Source organism: Halyomorpha halys, unplaced genomic scaffold, assembly GCF_000696795.3.
Source record: "Halyomorpha halys isolate HHAL.00 unplaced genomic scaffold, Hhal_1.1 Scaffold21.1, whole genome shotgun sequence".
Lineage (NCBI taxonomy): Eukaryota > Metazoa > Arthropoda > Insecta > Hemiptera > Pentatomidae > Halyomorpha > Halyomorpha halys.
The window spans coordinates 1,517,728-1,532,162 of NW_027112014.1; the positions used below are offsets into that span (position 1 = coordinate 1,517,728).

Here is a 14,435-nt window from a genome sequence, read left to right on the forward strand (position 1 = left end):
TATGTGTTTCTATCTTTTTTAGCCCTGACGAAGCCCTGCAACGTGGGGCGAAACGTTGGCTCAATAAAATAGTATAATTCTACTATTTGAGTTTTTATGACCGCACTCGGACCATATTCCTTTCATCTTTACACACGGTCAATCAATAATCTTCCAGTATTTTTATTTCTTCTTTTCGTTTATTTATATATAATGTGCTTTTCACACATAGTTATGTAATTTTAACCCTACCTTAATTTACCTTTTGGTATTTTTTTATTCTACAATGTCAACATATTTTTAGTTGTTTTTGTATCTTCTTAGCCCTGATGGGCTCTACAAAGTGAGGCGAAACGTCGGGAAATAAATATTTGTAAATATTTTTTGTTTTATTTTGACCGTCAGTGGTACGGTTTAATTATAAATTTTGTGATTTAAAATTTTGTTTGAAAAGTGATAAAATCAAAGGATTTAATGTCCGATGAAATAAATTAATCTTAGGCGTTTCTCTTGACATAGAAAATATAATAAAATAAAAATTTTAAACTTCAAAAATGGATGAGCCTTTTTTATAATATTAATGCTTGTTCTTTTAAAATATAATATAGTATAAGCAAACTCATCCATAGCGATGTTTGTATTTATCTATAAACGCTTGGTTTATAATCCTAAATTTTTATAATACTTATAAACCCGTTGTAAGTACGATATATTTATGATTCATAATTTTGTTCCTACTTAGCATTGACAAAATTTCCTTTGTCCTCAGAGAGCGATACTCCATATTCTTCATGATTGAATAAAATGGTACATATTTAAGAATTTGATATACCAAACAAAATTATTATGTCTAGGTCCAAGCTTTAGAGAGGATAACATTTAACCTAATGATATAATTAAATTTTATAGCTGTAGACAACAAAAATGAACTATAATGAATAACAAGATAACGTATGAATTCGAAAATTCTCGAGCAAACGGATTTTATTCTTTTCCCTCCTTTGGAATATTTGAACAATGTTGTTTTTCTAAAAATAACCGATTGGCTATTTGGAGCCATCTTTCCTATCCATATGTTCCCCCGAGGAATTTATTTAGGCCACATAGAAATGAAAATTTTCCGACTGAAAAAGAAAAATGTTCTTCGAGTTGAGTCTGAAAAGGTCCATTATCTTGTGTGGATGCTAGTAGTGGATGGAGTTACTGTCAACAACACTCTTAATAAATCCTTTTATTATTAACACAAACATACTTGATCATATACAGATGTATATATAATGTATATACATATTTATGCACTTGTCTATATGAAAAAATAAAAAAGAGAGGGAGGTATATGAATGCAAAACAATATATATAATGAAAATTCAATAACCATGGGTTTCAATATTGGTAAAAAATTATTTTTAATGATAAGTTGATAACAGAGCCTTAACCTAAGGTAGGTTCTCTTATAAATGATGAAGTAAGATTAAATAGAGGCAATATTTATGTGAAAAAGTTTTAAGTTTAAATTAGAAAAATTTTGTATAAGTGGATAATCAATTTAAAAGCAATGTTTGAAACTGCTGTGATATTATTATAATATTTAGTTTATTTTATGGTTATGACATGGGAAATTTGCCTGCAAGAAACATTTTAATGAATATATGGCATCAATATTTAAGGTATAGTAAAAAGCATTAGTATGTTGTGAGGAAATGATGTAATAATAATATGAAAACTTTTTTATGTTGTCTCCTTGAGAATGGCCTGAAGAGGCAGTTATTTCACCCTAATTTCTTATTACTTCAATGAAAACTATGTATAATTAATTAATAGTCACAATTAATGAGTCTAAAAGATGGCGGCTGTATCAAAACGTTAAAAAAATTAATTCTTTATTCGAAGCTCTGTATCTTTAAAACTACCAGCAACACGAGAAAACCAAAGAGAACATCATTTAAAGTAGAGTAAATTTTCTAAAATATAAGCCCTAATAGAGCTATTTACGCTCAATATTTCTCGAGATATAGCTTTTTAAAAAGCTGCATTTAATAAAAAATCCATTGTTGGTGAATTTATTTCAATAAATCTATTTCTCAAAGATAATTAGGCGTAGAAATGTCTATTAGTACTCAAATTAAAGCTAATTTAATGTACTATAATGTGGTTTGTGACCTTTATCTTCGTAGGAGTAGTAGTTTTTATGACGAGATATCGAAGCTATATCTCAGGAAATATTGAACGTAAATATCTTAATTAGGGCTCATATTCTAGCAAATTTACTCTACTTTAAATAATGTTTTATTAGGTCTTATATTATTGTTGGTAGATTAGAAGATATGGAGCTACAAATGAAAAATTAATGTTTTTGAAACAGTCGCCATTTTTTATTCCCCCTTCCTATACTTGTCAGACTCCTCAATTTTTACTAGTAATTATACATAGTTTTCATTAAAGTAATCCAAAATTGGGGTGAATTAACTGACTTTTTTTCCATTTTAAAAAATATATCGTTTTTTATTTTATATCTTATTTAGTTGTTTTTTTTTAAGCCATAGAAATGGTTTTGTCTAAATCACTTAGTGTTAAGAGATTAATAATTTCAACTTTCTATGCAATTATTAAGTCAGTAAGTTATTACGAATATTTAGGGGCTGTACGTTTTGTTATATTCAGAAAAACATTGAGAGTATAATTGAAAGATCTGGACATAGGAATTGAGCTTTGGGGCCCGACTAAATCTTCGAATTCCTCTCTTACCCAGCCGTTACGACCCAAAATCCTCAACACTCCTTACTTTGTTACCGATAAAATCATCCATAAAGATCTTAATTTTCCATATGTATCCGATCTAGCTCGTACAAGATATCAACCCTTCTATTACAAACTTCCTCACCAACCAAACACACTAGTTTCTAACCTTACTCCCTCTTCCTTTCCTGACAATCCTCCAAGACACCTGAAAAGAAGATGACCTCGAGACCGTGAAATGTGGAAATTTTATTTGAGTGCTACTAATGGGTTGTTTCTCTACAAGCCTGTATCCAATTTAGCAACTAAGTTTCAAGATGTATTTTTATGTAAATGTCATTAAATATTATTTTTTAAAAATTATCTGACTATTTTATTATATTAAGAAAATTTAAAGGAATTATTATATTGGATTCCTTGTGATTAGGTAAGTACGTACATAAACCTTTAAGACACGAGTTATTTTAAAATATGCTAACGACAGACATCATTTATCTTTTCGTCATAAAACGTTTTCCTATTTTCCTTCACTCGTTCATAACAGAATTTTTACTTGTACAATTTGAATAAAGTTATTTTTAGTGCTACTAACGTCATTCCGTGTAATGTTCTGAACGTGGAAAAACAACCGAACCAGTTAGTACAAGAGCCCTAGAGGAGAAAAAAAGCAGTTATCTCACCCCAATTTTTGATTACTTTAATGAAAACTATGTATAATTACTAGTAAAAATTGATGGGTCTGCTAAGTAAAGGTAGGCGGAATAAAAAATGGCGGCTGTTTCAAAGCGATAAAAAAATTTAATTTTTCATTCGGAGCTCTATATCTTAAAAAGTAGGAACCACACAAGAAAATCTAAGAGAACGTCATTTAAAGCAGACATAAGTGCGTCTTATGGATCTAGAGATATTTTTTTTCAAAAATCCAACATTTTAGAACAACTAGAAACTAACATTTTGGGAGTTTATTTTATCAAATATCATAAAAATACTAGTCCTACAAAGATAAACATTATAAACTCTTTTATAGTAAATTTAACTAGCTTTAATTTGAGCGCTGGCAGACATCTGTACGTCCAATGGTTTCTGAAATGAAGTTTTTCATAAATAAACTTATTGCCCGAACAACTATAAATCAATTTATTTTAGCATATATCATGAAAACTACTATTCCTACGATGGTAGAGGTCATAAACTTATTTATAGTTCATTGTACTAGCTTTAATTTGAGTGCTAATAGACATCTGTACGTCACATAGTTCCTGAGATGTAGATTTCTCAAAATAAATTAACTAACTACTAATCTTACAGTAGATTTTTTAAGAAATTTTGCTTTTTAAAAATCTATATCTCGAGAACTATTGGACGTAAATAGCTCTTTCAGGGCTAATATTTCATTAAATTTACTCTTCTTTAAATAATGTGCTCTTAGGTTTTTTTGTTGTTGGTAGTTTAAGATATAGAGCGCTGAATGAAAAAATAGTGTTTTTTTTTTTAAGGTTTTAAACAGCCACCATTTTTTATTTCCCATACCAATACTTAGCAGACACATCAGTTTTGACTAGTAATTATACATAGTTTTCATTAAAGTAATCAAAAATTGGGGTGAGATAACTGCCTTTTATTCTTCCCGGCTCTTGTACTAAGTGTAGGGTTTCGTTAATACCGCTCATTGAAAAATCTTCACTCCAATGGGGTAGCTTCCCCCTTCGGTTCCACTCTGAGTACACCGATGGTACAGTGCCTTACCAATGAGCTATCCACTCCCAATTTAAGGTAGAACTGTCAAAATAAAATTTATTGTAAAAGTTGAATGAACTGTTTCGGTTTTTGCTCCTGAATATTTATATTCCCGTATTTTTTTATATGTAAAATATTACGCTAGACAAGCAAGGATTAGGATTTTTTCTTTTTCGAGAAAAGAAATATTCCCTTTTTTTTTATAGTTGAATTTTATTATATACTTACGTGTGAAATTAGAGTAATATTTCATGTGTAGCCATGTGAAGATACTGCTTCCTCTCTCACGGTAATCACGGGTTCCGTTTTTTTTTCTATTCTCTCTCTTTTGTATAGACACTACAGGAAAACGCCACTTGGACAAAAATTAGACTGTTTTTAGTTTATTTCATTTATTTTTGTTCATGATTAGTGAAAAGAGATTTTAAAGGTCACCAAATGAAAATGATTTAGGATGACGATTTCCAACTTTTCTATATTCTAACATTACGTTCATTGAATAAAAAAACAATTCAAAAGGTAATTTATAAATATGATAAATAACATTAGAATATTAATAATAACTCGAAATAATCGTAAAAACATTTTGGAAATCAGCATTAAGTTATAATAAAAAAATAAGGATTTAAAAAATAGGACATATATTTACTTTGAAATATCTTTAAAACTATTTCAATTAAGATAACAATAAATAGTAAGGCAAGGAAAAAATAAAAACAATAACCAGAAAATTAGGCTTTATCTCAAAACTTTATTTTTTTTTTAAATTCATTTATTGCTGTTTACAACTGTATTTAAATAAAAATACATCAACTAAATTTGATGTAAAATCAAAATGGATAGATACTGGCATGTAGATAAACTACCCATTGGTAACACTCTGATAATATTTCTATACAAAAATGTCTCGAAGCCATCTTCTTTTCAGACACCTCGGAGCATTGTCAGGAATAGAAGAAGATACAATAGAAACTAGAGGGTTTGGGTGGTTAGGGAGTTTATAATGGAAGAATTGATTTGGGTTTGGGCTAGATCATTTACTGTAAGGAGCATTCAGGATTTTATGAATGATTTTGGATTGGAAATATTAGCTACGAGAGGAAGACGAAGGTTTAGTTGAGCCCCAAAGCTCAATGCCGACGTTTCGACCTGAGTTTCAGGTCTTCATCAGTTATGGCGTATAAGGTAGGCCTAAAACTGCGTCGGCATAAAATAAATAAATATGGTTTTGTTTAATTATGTTGTTCTTTGCTGACCGCACCCCCCGAAAGACTTCTCCAAAAATTAATTGTATATAGTGTATAGACTAGAATTGATTGTAAAAGGGAAACTATGGGGAAAAAAATTATTTTCTTTCTTTTTTGTGTTATCATGTAAATATATGCAATGTATTTGTGTCCGATGATGGATTGATTGATACGCTGTGTAATGTAGCAACCCGATGTATTTGGCCAGAATGGCGAAATAAAGCATTTCTTTCTCTACACTATTTATTTTCCTTTTTGTAGGAAGATAGCCCGGGTGACAGTCAATACATGTACGAAATAGTAAAATAAAACTATTTATTTTTAGCCAAAGTTTACCCACTTAGCTGGGTTTCTGCTAAAATTAGAGTGAAAAAACTTTTTTCTCCACTTGGCCTCTAGTATTATAAGAAGTTAATCTACTTTTCTCATAGAGTTACTATTTGAACAAAAATTTGTGTATATATTAACCGGTATTTTATATTATAATATGAAAAAAATACTAATAAAAAAAGCCTTATTGATACTGTTTGATCTGTTTCTGTTGCTTCAAATGGTATAAAATATCTGGTAAGTTTGGAAAATTCAGATTTTGTTCCAAAAAAACTGTTTTTTCAGCAACGCCCCTAAGTCTATATTATTCTTAGACGTTAATGACCTTTTTAGTTAGATTTAAAAAAAATAAATAAATAAAAAATACATTTACATAATCGCAAGGATTTGGTTCACACCTTGTTGAATATGAACACTGTGACCACTTGGCAGCTAGAAGCGCTGCAATATACATTATTCAACGACTAACTCTCCTGAGTTTCATCCCATTAATAATATTTAGCTAATAGACTCGCTCTCCTCTTCATTATTCAGCTACAATTGAATAATGAATAATCCCTGGCATTGAGACACGAAAAGTAATTCGTGTATTACAATGTGGGGGGAAAAAAAACTATTCCATTTACATAGAAATGGGTTTCAGACTCGTTTAATTATAAATATTATTTATTACAATTAAATTCAATTAAGATTTATTTAATTTTGGAATAATCGAGTTGCGGTGATGTTCAAACCTGAAATGCTTCACAATTAAGGATGCAGATATATTTTAATACAATTGAAAGTATGATAAAATTGGTTTTTTACTCACCGCATTAATGATATAATTAATTACTTATTATCTATATTTATTTTATAGAGGTCAATAACATTATATATATAATAAAAATAAATGCCAATAAATTATAAATAAATTCTCAATTAATCCAGACCAAACCTCATAGTGTTTATATGGTATAAACTGAACCTAAGACATAAGAAAATTAATTTTTAAATACTACTAATTATTTATTAATTAAATACTTTATTGAGGTGTAGATGACCGTAGATTAATGATTGGAGAAGTTTGTCGAGGGGGAGGGAGGGGGTGCGGTCAGCAAAGAACAACATAAATAAACGAAACCATATTTATTCTTCTACGCCATTACCCCTGATGAAGACCTTAAACTCAGGTCGAAACGTCGGCATAAAATAAATAAATATGGTTTCGTTTATTTATGTTGTTCTTTGCTGACCGCACCCCCCGACAAACTTCTCCAATAAATACTTTATTATTTTTTTTAAAAATGATTTTGTTCTAAAATTGTATTAAGGTATGATAATTTGTCAATAATATTCATATTTGTTTTGAATTGTTGAAGATCATCTGTGTAATAAAAGCTGTTTGTGATAGATTGTCCTTGAGGATGGCCCACTTATAAAGGAATAAAAAATGTTTTGAGACTAAAATGGCTAAAATTTTGTTTATTTCAACGATATTAACCAGTCACAAGAAAGATTATTGTTAATTCTGTTAATAACCTTTCTTTTTTTACAGGAGAAATTTGAATAGCCTATAACCTTACAGAGAAAATACTGGGCATTTAGCAAAAGTACGAACAAACAAGTATTCATTTTGACATATTAAATATATGTAAAGCAAAAAGCATAACGATCGTGAAAAAAATTCGATTTTGATTTTTTGACAGAAATTTGACCTCACTTGAGTTCAAATAACCCACAAATCCGTGTAAATGTGTAATCAGGCAAGTACAAAATTGAAATTACATGTTAAATGAAATATATGTGTTACTGAAACTTTTTCGATAAAATTTACTAATCGAGTGCCATTTTATACTATCGATTTTCACATGGTTCCGATTTTATCGAAAACTCCAATAATGATTTTGATTAAACTCGTATCAATGTACAATGAAGTGATCTTTAATAGCAGCTAGGTGTGATTCCCATTTAAATAATCTAATAGGGATTGAATGCCAAATAAAAAAAATCATCTAAGCCCTTCTTGTTCTAAACGGCACCCTTGTTGGGCTAATATTTTGCGGCACCCTATTCGAATTAAAAAAATATAAAAATGTCTCTACAATAATCCTTAGAGCAGATTATCTAAATGTGATAATAATGTCAAGTTAATCTGTTACCGAAATTAAATTTCGTGATTATTGAAATCAATTGATATGACTTTTTTTTTTTTCGTTTACAAGTATTTATTTCTCTTAATCGGATTTTTTTTCCTTTTTTAAGAGAGAATGATTTTGAATTTATTCGATTTATTTATTTATTCGTTAATAAATATTACAATCTGCCACAACGTTGTTGGGCAATAAGTAGTAGAGATAACTGATCACATTGATACTAAAGTTTAAAATAATTAAATATTTTTAAAAAAAAATTTTTTTAAAACTGTATACACATATATACAAGTAAATTTGCTGTAGGTGACATAGTGGCATGATACAAACATGTGGAGAATCTACCCACTGATAAAACTCCAATAACATTTCTAGAGGAGAAGATCTGGAGGCCATCTTCTTTTCAGACGCCTAGGAGGATTATTAGGTAATGAAGGAGAAGCCAGGTTATAAACAAGTGGATTTGGGTGGTTGAGAAGTTTATTATGGAAGGAACGGTATCTGGTTCTGGCCAAATCGGCAACACATGGAACATTGAGGTCCTGATGGATGACTTGATTTGTGACAAAGTAAGGAGCATTAACGATTTTACGAAGGATTTTGGACTGTAAGTATTGGATTCTGGAGGAATTAGATGATTTAGTGGAGCCGCAAATTTCAACTCCGTATGTCCAGATAGTTTTGATATTAAAATAAGAAATTATAACAAAATCTTTAGTCTCTCCCCTTTTTATTTTTTTTTTTATTTTTTTTTTCGGCCAAGACTCCCATTGGACTCCTATACTGCCTAACGATAGTTGGAGGTCAAGTTTTTTTTCATATTGTGGGACCGCCACTCAATGAAGAAAGTCAATGACCCAGGCCGGATTCGAACCGGCACCGCCAATGGACATCAAATTGGTAAGACTGCGTCTAAGCTACTAGCGGCTTTTTCTTTTTTTTTTCTTAAACTATCTCCCAAATTAATTATGAAAAATCCCATAAATATAATAAAATATAAAAATATAATATTACAAATAAATGTGGTAGCCTTACTAAGAAGATATAGCAAGCGGCGAGACACGTGAAGACAGCAGACTGTGCTATTCGTGGACAGGTGACTCCACAAAAATACCACAGCTTACATTGATCAGACAAAAATCCCACAGGCCAATGACAAGGTTTCACAAGTCATGATCTTTCATATCAAACTGTTATATTTATAATTTTTTACTCATTTTATTTATATTATTATCAAGTTATATTAACATAGAAGTTTAAATATTTTATTATACATCAACAGTACATCCACAACTCACATCAAGATTTTAAAAGAACGCACCAAATATAAATAATAAATAAGTCCACTACAGTTTAACACGAGTTTGTTGATGTGAGATGTGTAATCACTAGTCATAAAACATAATGTTTTCGGGTCATTATAATGCCTGAATTGGTGAAACGAGAGAAGCAAACATCAATCCATCAAAACAGGTTTGGTAAAGGATAAAATATTTCTCGTATAGTCTTATTCGTTCACATATAATGTAGAAACATTTCTTTTTAAATAACATCAAAAAATAGTCTAATAAAGAACTTACTTACCGAATATGTAGCAGAAGAAAATCTGAATTTGAGAATCCAAGAAACTAAAACAAAAGAAAAAAATTAAAATTAAATACAATTATTAACAACAAAAAGTAAATTGATACATAAATTCTTTATATATTATTTATAAATAATGAATATAACACAAATTTTTATTACAAATGCATTAAAAAAAAATTAACTCTGTACCGCTACAACCCATGACGTGTCAGGGGTGCAGTACTTTGTGAGGAAGTATTGTTACTAGACCAACGGTTGTGCAAGGAGACGATTTGGTCAAAACCATGCTCAACCACCAGATTTTTACCCAATTAAGAGTACCCATTTTATTATAAGATAATAAATAATTATCTGCCACAGGTGGATTCGAACTCGAGTCCTTGGAGTACGTAGCACAGTGCCTTACCACAGAACTATTCTACTCCTAATTATTAATTAATAGAATAATCATTCATAAATCTTATTACTTATACATTATTAATTTCGATCATTTATACCTTAACTAATCTTTTTTTTTAGAAGAAACTATCTAATATTTTTCCTAAATTTTATGACTCCTGGATTTGAATAATTATTTGCCACAGCCAGATTTGGATCCAGGTCCTAGGAGTTAGTAGTCCATTGCCTTACCAATGAGGTACCCACTCCCACAGAGGTAAATATGAAATAAATAAATAATTGAATTATGTTCACATCGTCGCTTTAGCTGTAGGACTGTGTAACTTCGAAAAATGAATCATTCGATGTTAACACTGCCACTAGTTGTTCTTTCCGCTATCACGACAACCTAGTGTGCACTACCTCCACGACAGTAAATACTGTCAACCACGTCATGACGTCAACTGTCATATAGGTTTATCATGGCAATGGCTGAGATAAGTGCAGCCATGGTATAAACTGTAAAAATTCTGCCCTTCTTACGAGTTATTTTAACTGAAGATTAGAACAGATCATTAGAGGTATTAGTCATGATCTGTAGATTATCATGTTAAAGTATGTAAAATGGAAAAAGTTGTGTTAAATGGAGAAACATTTCCTTGTTTCAGCATGTTAAAACGATATAAAATTCAACATGGCTGAGAGTCTGTTACTTGGTTTGCTAAATGTAGAATGACGTCACCCAAGAGACCAGCTGAGCATCACATTTTGTCTATTATTGTTTTGGTAGGTTAGTTACTCGTAGTTTGGATTTAGTTTGTGTTGTTTTTGTTTAGGACGTTTTTAAACTCTAATAAAGTAATAGATAAAAATAATATTAAAGTAATGAAAAAAACAGAACAAATTGGGCTGGAGGAAAGATGGTGAGACGAAGCTGTTGGAGAATTTATTATCCTTTTGAGGTTATAAGGTTATAAAACAAGTTTCTCAGAAAATCCACTAGGAGCTCCACTGCCTTTAATACAACTTTAAATTGGGCTGCTCACAATCATATACTTATAATATCTGGCATGGATAACTTTTTTATTTATTTATTGCTATTTACGACTTTACATTATAATACATTTAATAAATTTTATCTCAGTTAAATTTGAGTGAATTTGAATACCCATTGGTAGCTCTCAAATGACGTTTTACATTAGCAGGTATCGTGGCCATCTTCTTTTCAGGCGCTTTGGAGGATTGTCAGGAATTAGAAAGGAAGAGGCAGGGTTAGAAACCAGTGGGTTAGTGTGGTTAGGTTTATAATAGAAGGAATGCTATTTGGTACGGGCTAGATCGGTAACATTTTGATAACTTTTTTAATTTAACACATTATGAATACTTATCTTTCTTATATCGTCTCGATATACATGAGCAGATTCTATAGGAAATCACTATTGTTAAAATAAATTTTCCTTAACTGTAAAACGCCTATTTCACTGTTATGATACTTTTTATCTAAAACACTGCCTCTTGAACCTCCAAGAACAAACTCTTTCATCGTAGGCTATTTCGAATGAAACCTCCTTTTTTTGCATCTGAAGATATTTGATTTCTTGAATCGATGGAGTTCTTCTATCTCAAAACGGAATGAAATTCCTTTTGAGGAAAAGGATTAAAGTAAAAAAAAAAACACAGCCTTTTGTTATCCCATCTCCTTTTTCCTTTTTTTATTTCGCTCTCCATGAAAAGAGTATTTTTTTTTTTTAATTCGTTATTGTATTCTTTAAAAAAAAATATTGAACAACGTATCTTATTCTTTATTTTTTTTAACTACAGATGATTGAGGAAAATTTAATAATTGGACAAAAAAAATTTTGGAAGCCATTTAATGCGCTAGTTTCAGTGCCCAAAAAATATTTTATAAATTTAATTTTTTATTATATTATGTTTTCGATTTTGAAAATTTCGGTCAATGGTTTGTATTCATGTAATTAAATATATTTTATATTTAATGTTTTCACTTTCTTAAAACTTGTTATTATTAATTAAATAAAATACATTGTATCTAAATCAAATCTCAGCAGATATTTTAAGCAAAATTAATTTATGAAAGACATGGGTAAATTTTATGTTACTATATTTAATTAATTTTGATATGAATGATAATAAAATAAATGAGAATTTTAACCAAAATACAGTTTGAAATAAATAAATTATGATTTTGAGTGTAAGAGAGTGTGTTATAAGAGAGTGATAATAATGTTATGTTAATCTGTAATTAAATGTTTTAAAATTTAATATGCGGAGTGACAAAATATGTAATTAGGCATGAGCTAAGGAGAACTTATTATTAAATTAATATTATTCCATAATGTTTTATTGTTTTATAGGGTCATTTGACTACAATTGATGACCAAGGCTGCCTGCAAACAATTTTTAAATTATTGATGTAAATTTGTATTTAAAGTATGATATTTTATTAATAATAATTTTGCTAGTTAAAAAAATGAATGTACAATAAAAAATATTTGATAGATTGTCTTGAAAATGGCCGAATTGGCCGAAACATTAGACTTTTAAAGAAATAAAGAATGTTTTGAGACTTGACTTGGATACATTTTATTTAAACATTAAATTTATTTTTTTATTTTATGATATAATAAAATTACTAATTAACAAATCACATATTTCAGGTATATGATTAAAATGTTTAATAAAAAATAAAAGAACCAAAGAGATGAAACAAAAAAAGTCATGTTCTAATGTTATATATTACTAATATTTGTAATTATTATTGTATACCAATCGTAAGATTAAAAATATTGTCTGATTAGACTAAAATAAATATGCCGTGAGAATAGCAGCCCAATGAACTTGGGAAGCACAACTTTATATTTTAATAAAGTTTTTCCTTCCTTCTATATATTTCTCACTATTTCTATGTTTATTATTCTCTACTAACTTTGCTGAGAAACAAAACAAAAACGAATGAAAACATGAAAACGAAAGAACGTTTTCTCTATTGACTGAAACCCTAAATTTATTGGGTTTTTCTAATTTAAAACCTTGTTTTAAAATAGAAAAATTTAGAAAAACTATTTTTTTTATTTATTTTTTTTTTTTTATTAAATACGTAAAAGACTGACTTTATTATTTATGAAGTTCATGAAATTATGAAGATGGTCGGTGTTGCGGTCAAAAAGAAAACAAAAATAGTTAACAACGTTTTATTTGCCAACGTTTCGCCTTAGTTTGTAGAACTTCAAGGCTAAAAAGATACAACAACTAAAAATATTTTGACATAGTAGGATAATAAAATACAAAAAATTAAATCTTTTTTTTCGGCCAAGACTCCCATTGGAGTCCTATTATACTGCCTAACCATGGTTGGGGGTCAAAGTTCTTCATTTTGTGGGACCGCCACTCAATGAAAAAAGTCAACGTCCCAGGCCGGATTCGAACCGGCACCGCCAATATACATCAAGTTGGTAAGACTGTGTCGCTACGGGCGGCCAAAAAAGTAAATCAAGGTAGGCTTAAAATTATGTAAATATAAGTGAAAAGAAAATTATATACAAATGCAAAAAATAGTATTATTATAAAATAGACAATGATTAGAATATAAAAAAAATAATGAAGATGGTCAGAGGTACAGTCAAAAGAGAACAAAAATAGTTAACAACGTTTCGTCCCATTTTGTACAGCTTCAACAGGGCTGTTCAATCTCGATAGCTCTAAACACCAAACACCTCCACTTGTGGGGCGAAACGAAAAAGTCAATTTGATTTTAATAAACAGAAAAAGATTCAATAAAATTGTCTATAAATTTTTAAATTCATCTATTTTCACGGTTTTGTTACATTGTGTTAAACTGTTGTATTCTTGGCAGAAACAAAGATAATATTTATTATTTTTGCCTTGAGAAACCCTAAAATACAAATTTTTATACTCAACCGAAAGTTATTAGACTTTTCTATTTTCCATATTATATTATTAATAATATTTTTTAAATACTATAATTACTTATTGTCCTTTCACTGTATAAAAGCACTATTATGTATATTTATAAATGCACCAATAACACATTCTAAAATTCCGAATTGCTTCAAAGACTATAGAAGTTCTTATAAGAAAATATCAGTAGAACTCTGGGAGAGAGGGCTGTAGAAGTCCAATCCCAAGTTTTAGTAGTTCCAGGGACCATTTTCACAAGCAGGCACTCCACAACTTCCTACGACTTGTGGATAATGTACCCACTTTTTGAAGAAAACCGCCATTCGCTGGCAAGATCAGGAAGATTAAACTTATATTCCATTAGGGGTAA

At 29.6% G+C, this 14,435-nt stretch overlaps 1 long non-coding RNA gene across 1 annotated transcript in view; it reads right to left on the reverse strand.

Annotated features, from left to right (window-relative positions):
* LOC136796368 (uncharacterized) overlaps positions 1–14,435 on the reverse strand; it is a 274,286-nt gene that overhangs the window by 228,445 nt on the left and 31,406 nt on the right. The window contains exon 2 of the long non-coding RNA XR_010844077.1: positions 9,746–9,789. This is a non-coding gene — a long non-coding RNA (uncharacterized lncRNA). The remainder of the gene's footprint in view (positions 1–9,745; positions 9,790–14,435) is intronic.